Here is an 8,609-nt window from a genome sequence, read left to right as displayed (position 1 = left end):
ATATCATATCCTACTAAACAAGAAAATGAACTAATGGTATACAGTAAGAAAATATTGATAATTAATGGCTTAGATGATTGCCGAATCATGATGCATTATAATAAATCTACGGAAACTTCATTTTTTGAGTCTTAAGTCGATGACTAACTGTATAGAGAGAATCAAGAGTTGGAAAGATACGTTGTAGATGTGTGTGAGAAAGCCATGTAAATGTACAAAAGGGATTTGGGAAAAGATTAAGGATATAATATTAATAAGTGATAGACAATAGTAATGTGAAAGAGATACTATACTAATATGCCTGATAGGTTATATCAGTAAGGCAATTCTGTGAAAGTGAATGACCATATCAGTGAGATATCGTGAAAGTGAATATAGGTTACAATGGACTACCTATGCAGGGTTGATCAGCTGATTTGAATGTAAACAATGCATGAGATTATAATTCGCTGTGTTTTAATCATAAATACGATACTAAAATGTGATATTACATGCATTATTATTGGATACAGTTAAGTGAAACACCATTTTAATCAAAATTCAGTTTATTCCAAATATAGCAGTAATATTTTACCACAGTAAATGGATGTACACTGTACAGAGAGAGCTAGGACCAGCTGGGTGTAGAGATAGGTTGTGGCGCACAGCGCTCCCAATGTAAAGGTGCATGGGCTATTTGAAATCATCTCCCGGCTTGAATTTTATAGCAATTTTTATGAGAATTTTTATTTTATATGTATTTCATTGCTCTTGATCATCCTAATGCTGTTGCCAACTATTAGAAATCAATTTCTTAATGTTGGGTAAGCATTCATCTCAAAGATTTTTTCTTTCCTCCTGCCTTGGCCGCTAAAAACCGAACCGTGATTAACGTGGTCCTACTGTACTTGTTGCATCCCCATAAACCCTGGCGAGGTGGGATTGGGTGATGTCTCTGGTTATTTCTAAGATTCCCACATTTTTTACAATGTTTTCCCTAGACTAGTCACAATGCTATCACACGTTCACCAAAATTGCTGAGACTGCTAACCATGCTTTGCATGTCTAGTTTACCGAGATATCAGGGTTTCTCTGTTACGTGCGGAACACATATGGGAAAACCCCATATCATAGACCAGCCATTTGGTCCGGACTTCCACCCTCCAAAGTGGTGCATCATCCCTGATAAATAGCTTAAGGTTTGTATAAGTGTTGAAGTAAATTACAAATTTGGAAGTAATTTGTATTTTTCCTAACGTATACAAACCTGGAGCTATTTATACAAATTGACCTGCCATCATCTATCCCCCAAGAAGTCCTGCCTGCAAGAAAAAGTAACCAGACTACACAGGTGAAGTTGTGTGTGTGTGTTTGTATGAGAATGAGGTGGCCGGCTACTCTGGCTGCCCCTCCTATCCTCCCACCCTCCCACGGCTAACTAGCGATGTGTAGTTTGTTCCGTAACTGAAATACAAACCACGCTATTTAATATGGGTTATTACTTCGGCGTAGCTGAAATGACGAGCCATTAGAATTTTAACAAGGGTTTACTGTAGCTTGCTACCCTCCCCCCTCACACACCTGTGAATACTTCAATTTGCTTTTGGCTCGGGTGATGAACAGACGTGTCTGCCCTCACCCTCACTTGACTGCCATTAATCTGTTTTTACTTTCTCTTTTTCTACAGTGTGTGAAGTTGGCCTCTATTAATAATAATGCGTACGTGTCCTGGATTACCTGACCGCCCTTGTGGGACTTTTATGTCGGCGGTCGACACAGATCCTCACACCTTGTGTCCTCATTGTAGGGGCCAACGGTGTGATAGTGGTAATGTATGCAGTGAGTGTAGGGAGTGGTCTACCTCCCAGTGGGAGAGGTTTGCCCGGTGCCAGAAGAAGAGGTCCAAAAGGGATATTTCTCCTTCAAAGGCTTCTTTGAAGAAAGAAAATCCCAAGGCCTCTTCTTCCGTAGCCCAAACCTCCTCTGAAGGAAGCTCCCACTTAATCGGTCTCTTCTGAGAGGCCGTCGAGGGGTAGCGTAGGCCGTAGTTCTGTTGACCGATCCCGGGGTGCGGGAGAGGTAGTTGCCTCCCATAGCGAGGCAGCTGCCCCTCCTCCCCCGAAGGAGGATATTGATTTCTCTGTAAATAACAATGATTTGTTACAGCTTTGGGCTTCCTTGGGGCTTCAGGGTTCACCCTCCAAGGAAGCCCTGTTTGACATGATCAAGCTGGGAGCAGCTGTTAAGCAATCGCTGACGATAGCAGATGTAGATCCTGTGTCTATCGTCGACGTTATAACGGAGGCCTCCGGTGTGTCTGATCAAACTCCTGCTCCTGTTGTTGCTGAGGTAGCTGACGGCTCTGTTTCCCCCTCTGAACATCCTTCGAGGGTGGAACTTAGTCCTACGGTCTCTACTGCTGATGATTCTCCCCCTCGGGGGAGTTCACTTACAGAGACTCCTCTGCGGAGGCCTTATGATGGTCAGCTTGCTGATCCCACGGCCCCTAGAGAGCATATAAGGCGGAAGGCTCGTCCTCCCCTTCGCCGTAGAGGACTTCCTTCTCCTCACAAGGGAGTAAGGAGGCGCCTCTTCGGCTCGTCATCCCCGCAGTCCTCTGCGAAGGAGACTCGCCGTTCACCGATCCTGCCAGTTACCACCTTAGACCTCTCCAGAGATCGTTCGCGATCTCCTTCGGTGGAAGGTTGTCCTTCGGGACCCCCTGACCTGTCACCCTCCAGACCTGCTGACCTGCCGTCACCCTTCAAGGCTGCTGATGTGTTATATGCGCCTTCTAACCCTTTCATTGCACAGGCACTGGTCCCTTCAGGGCACAAGGGACTTGAGGGCAAAACTGCGCCAGGTACCCCCTGCGCGCCATCACGCTGCTGCTGTTCCTGACTTAGCGCCCCAGCGCGCACCTGTTCCTGTTCCTACGCGCCAGGGTTCCCCTGCGCGCTCACGATCTCCTGCGCGCCAGCGCCCACCTGCAGTTCCTGCTATAGCGCGTCAGCTCTCACCTGCGCGCAAGCGCTCATCTGTTCCTGCTACAGCGCTCAAGCACTCTCCTACTCGTCAGCGCTCTCCAGTGCCTCAGCGGACTTCTGGAGTTGAGCGCTCTGTCGCAGTCGTTCCTGATACAGCGCGCAAGCGCTCACCGGCGCGCCAGCGTACCCTACGTTCCAGCACGCAGTCCAAGAGGTACCTAAGCTAGCGCACGGGCGCTCACAGGTACCCCTGCACTCTCCATCCAAACTGCGCACTCCTGTGCACCCGAATCCTGTTGCGCGCGATGCGCGCCCAACTCAGCAACGCACACCTGTGCGCCCGAATCCTGTTGCTCGCCCATCACAGCAGCGCACTACTGTGCGCCCGCATCCTGATGCGTGTCATGCACGCCCACGATCTCCTCAGGGGACAGTTCTTGCACCACCAGCGCGCAAATTCACCTTTGCCCTATCACGAGGCTGCGCAATCGCGCCCTCGTCCCGTGCTTCCAGATACGCGCGCACCACGCTCACGCGCTAGAGACATTTTTCCTGCGCACGCGCACCCAAAAGTCTCGCCCGCACGGGCTCTTCAGCAGGTTCCTGCGCGCCCGCGCACGCACGATCAAAGGATTGCTCACGCGCCAGCGCCCATCCAGCCTTCAACCCCGCCCCACATTCCAGCTCCTGCGCGCCGCACGCCCTCGCCATCACCTATGTGCGCCCTCGCGAAATTCCTACCCCGCACGATCCTCCCGCACACGATCCAGGGCAGGGGTCATCGCGCGACCACCAACGCGATTTCATGGGGCTTCAGGTGGACAGGTCATCGCCCGGTCCCCTCCTCGCAAGCGCAGAACAGCGCGCTCGCCGGAGGAGGGGAGGTTTCCGGACAGGTCTAAGGACACTTTTTCTTCAGCTTCGTTTCAGGCGAACCCTCGTTTGTTGACTCCTCCTTGGGATCGATCGATCCCCTTCCCTCCAGTTTTGTCTGACAACGCGACTATCAGCCAGAAGCCCTGGTTTGGGACCATAGTCAGAGCTCTCATGCAGGCTTTTAAGCCTGTGTTCTCTGAACTGGGTCACAAAACAGTGGCGACTTCTCCCCTGAAGAGGAAGAGAGGAGTCCCCTCCGTGGTGACTTCTCCGAGGGCTAAACTGTCTCCTCGGAAATCCTTGCGCAAGGCTCCCTTTCCCTCCCAGACTTTCTCTCCCTCCCCTGCAGATGAGGATTTCCCATCCTCGGGAGTCGGACGAGCTGGTCCGTTCCCCCATCGCACCAATGGGGGAAACTCTCACAGGGGTAGAGAAGAGCCTGCATCCATCATTATTAGAGTCCTGTATCCCTCCCAGGAGGGAGCCGAGAGACTCGAAGACTTTACCTAAGTCTTCGGCAAGGATCAGACAGGAGCCAGCTAGACCTTCGGAGAATCTACACGAGTCCCCCCAGGAAGAGCCACTGGGGACGGGAGACTTTGCTGCTAGCCCTTCGGGGGGAGAGCTTCAAGAGTCAGAACATGCGTTCTGGCAAGTTCTGACCTTCATGAGAAATCTCAACGGGTTTCTGGACCCAGAGATTCCTCCTCGTGAGGGTAAGGACACGGTCTTGGACTGAGTCTATGGCATCCAGAAACCCTCTAGGGCCAGTGCAGCTTTGCCCTGGTCACAAGGGATGAAGAGTGCCAGAGACAAAGTCTAAGGCCAGCTCTCTGAGCTTGCCTCCTCCAACAGATCCAGCGCCGGTAACAAGCTCCTCCCTCCTCCTCGAGTCCACCAGAGGAGGTATTTCGAGATCTTAGAGGAGACTTGTTTGGGTCTTCCTGTTCACCATTCTGTGGAAGAACTCACTGGGGGAGTCCCTTTAGAGAGAGACTCCAACCGGCATGTTTCGTATTCTGCTACTGAGATCCTAAGCCAGGAGAAGGTGGCGAAGTGTGCCATGCAGGCAACTTCATGGCTTGACATCTGGCTGGGGTCTCTGGGCATCCTGGTGCGTTCTGAGGATCTGTCCAAGGAAAGCACCAGGAAGGCACTGGAGACATTCTTACTCACAGGCAAGCGGACCATCGAGTTTCTGGCCCACCAAGTCTCGAGCTTGTGGGCCAATACGATCCTGAAACGACGGGACGCAGTTGCTGAGAGATTTCACCAGAAGGTCCCCAGTTCCGACGTTAGCAGGCTCAGACATTCTTCCGTACTTGGTAAGAGTTTGTTCGAGCCTAAGGACGTGGAGCTAGCTGCTGAGAGGTGGAAGAAGTCCAACCAGGATTCCCTCCTCCATAGGGCCCTGACATTGAGGCCCTACAAACCTCCAGCAACCCAACAGCTCCGTCCAGCTAAGAATGCGAAGAAGATGACAGCAGCAAAGCCAAAGGTGTCTTAGCCCTTTCCTGTCAAGGACAGGAAGGGGAGAAAGTCCTCCAGGGGAGGTAAAAATCCTAGAGGGAGCGGCCGAGGTCGTAAACACTAGGATTGGCAGTCCCCCTTTATGTCCACCAGTGGGGGGATGCCTACAAAGTTTCGCGACAAGGTGGCAGCAACTCGGGGCAGGTACCTGGACGATTTCCGTGATCGGTCAGGGATATCGCGTCCCGTTCACAACATCTCTACCTCCCCTGACAGCGAACCCAGTGTCATTGAGCGCCCTTACCATGGGATCGGTAAGGGGGCAAGCCCTCCGGGTAGAAGTCGAGACCATGTTGAAGAAGGACGCAGACGGGTCCCCAGGCTTCTACAGTCGACTTTCTTGTAAAGAAGGCGTCTGGAGGCTGGAGACCAGTCATCGACCTCTCTACCCTGAACGGGTTTGTCAAACAGACACCGTTCAGCATGGAGACGGCAGACACGGTCTGACTTGCAGTGAGACCACAAGACTTCATGTGTACACTGGACCTGAAGGACGCGTACTTCCAGATCCCAGTCCACCCGTCTTCAAGGAAGTACTTAAGATTTTGCCTAGACAACAAGATCTACCAGTTCAAGGTGCTGTGCTTCGGTCTCTCCACAGCTCCTCAAGTGTTCACCAGTGTTCACCCTGATGTCATCTTGGGCTCACAAGATCGGTATCCGTCTCCTGTGTTACCTGGACGACTGGCTGATCCTAGCAGACTCGGCGGCAACCCTTCTTCGCCACCAAGACAAGCTTCTCGAACTTTGCCAGGATCTGGGGATCATGGTAAATCTCGAGAAGTCCTATCTGCAGCCCTCTCAGAAACTGGTATACCTAGGCATGGTCATAGACACCAATCTCCACATAGCCTTCACATCAGAAGACAGGATAGCAAGGCTGAGGAAGGTCGCAAGGCCATTTCTCAAACGAGAAGAACTTCCAGCCCAAATGTGGTTACGTCTCCTCGGCCATCTCTCTTCCCTGGCCTGTCTGGTTCCCAATGGTCGCCTCAGAATAAGATCTCTCCAGTGGCGACTCAAGTCTCGGTGGAATCAATGACACGATTCCCCGGACACTCTGATCCCTATGGGTCCTACGGAACAGACGGACCTTCAGTGGTGGGTGGCAGACGAGAACCTAGGAAAGGGAGTGGATCTTCCCGTCCTTCCCCCGGATTTGATGTTGTTTTCGGACGCATCAAAGAAAGGTTGGGGGCCCACGTTCTGAACCACAAGACCTCAGGCCTGTGGTCAGAATCAGAAAAGTACCTCCACATATACCTGCTAGAAATGAAGGCCGTATTCCTGGCACTTCAGAAGTTCCACCAGGTCCTGGCGGGCCACTCTGTGGTGGTGATGAGCGACAACACCACAGTGGTGGCTTATATCAACAAGCAGGGAGGTACCGTTTCAGAACAGCTATCCCATCTTGCAGTAGAGATAGTCCGAAGTCCACTCTGTCACACTATCGGCTCGCTTCATTCCAGGCAAGAGGAATGTGCTCACCGACAGTCTGAGCTGAGCGACGCAGATAGTGAGTACCAAATGGTCTTTGGATCGTCAAGTAGCCAACAAAGTCCTGACTTTGTTGGGTTCCCCGACTGTGGATCTGTTCGCTACAGCGCTGAACTTCAAGCTCCCGCTGTACTGCTCCCCAGTCCCGGACCCCAAGGCTCTCTGGCAAGATGCCTTCCAACAACGGTGGGACAACATTGATGTATACGCCTTTCCCCCGTTCTGTCTGATGAGGAGGGTGCTCGACAAGACCAGAATATTGGTCAATCTATCGATGACCCTGATAGCTCCGCTATGGCATCACGCAGAGTGGTTTCCGGACCTTCTGCAACTCCTTACGGAGCTCCCGAGACAACTCCCTCCATGTCACGAGCTACTCAAACAACCACACGCCAACATCTTCCATAAAGCCGTAGCTTCGCTTCGACTTCACGCCTGGAGACTATCCAGCAACTCCTCGCTGAGAGAGGATTTTCGCAGCAAGTTGCGAATAAGATGTCTGGACACCTGCGAAAATCATCCGCAGGGGTCTACCAGGCGAAGTGGCGAGTTTTCTGTGGTTGGTGTCGTGGAAGGGGTATCACTCCACTCGATGCCACTATTCCAGCAATAGCGGAGTTTTTCGTGTATTTGCGGGAAGAAATACGCCTTTCAGTCTCGGCAGTGAAAGGCTATCTCTCAGCCTTAAGTCTAGCCTTCAGGCTCAAAGGAGTGGACATTTCTTCCTCGCTGGAACTTTCTCTACTCATACGGAGTTATGAACTTAGCTGCCTTCTGTCGGAAGTGAGACCTCCTCCATGGAATGTGGTTCGAGTTCTCAGGTCTCTGAAGAGACCTCCCTAGGAACCATTACTCCAGGCTTCAGATCACCACCTTACTTGGAAGACTGTGTTCCTGCTAGCTTTGGCTTCGGCCAAACGAGTCGGCGAACTTCATGGTCTCTCATACGACATCGCCCATTCAAGGGGATGGGGGGAGGTAACGTTCAGGTTCATCCCTGAGTTTGTTGCCAAGACTCAGAATCCGGGAGTGCCAGACCCTCGGTTCGACTCTTTCCAGGTTTCGAGTCTTCGTTCTGTAACAGATGACCCAGACCATCTCCTACTGTGCCCAGTAAGGAGTCTGAGGTTGAATCTTAAAAGAACAGCTGCAGTTCGTCCCCAGGTGCAAGCCTTGTTTGTGAGCACTGGGAAAACGAAGAGGAGGGTCACTAGGAATACCATCTCGGCCTGGATTCGCAAGGTAATACACCTAGCCTTGAATCCTGACCCTCCTCCGTCACGTCGCCCTAGAGCTCATGATATCAGGGGCATAGCTACGTCCCTGGCCTTCAAGAAAAACTATTCAGTGACGCAGGTCCTGCAAGCTGGGGTGTGGAAGCGTCAGACGACCTTCACAGCCCACTACCTGCAAGACGTGACACACAGGAGACTCGATACGTTCTCTATCGGCCCTGTGGTGGCTGCACAACAGCTGGTCTAACCTCAGGCTCCTTAATGGACAGGTAGCAGAAGGTTGAGGGCATTGTTACCCGGATTTAGTCTGCATGAATGAAAAGGTTTGTCTGGCCCTTATTCTTTTCTTCATCCTCTCCTCCCTTGGAGAAAGCAGCATCCTGGGTTCTCTGCACAGCTGACCTCAAACCACTGCAGGTAAACCATGCTTCCTTGTGTTCCTAGTATTAAGGTTAATACTGTCATGTCCCCATACCCTGACGAGGTGGTATTGGGAGAGTCCTAG

This window comes from Palaemon carinicauda, chromosome 23 (genome assembly GCF_036898095.1).
Source record: "Palaemon carinicauda isolate YSFRI2023 chromosome 23, ASM3689809v2, whole genome shotgun sequence".
In the NCBI taxonomy this organism is placed as follows: domain Eukaryota; kingdom Metazoa; phylum Arthropoda; class Malacostraca; order Decapoda; family Palaemonidae; genus Palaemon; species Palaemon carinicauda.
This window is presented reverse-complemented; position numbering follows the sequence as displayed.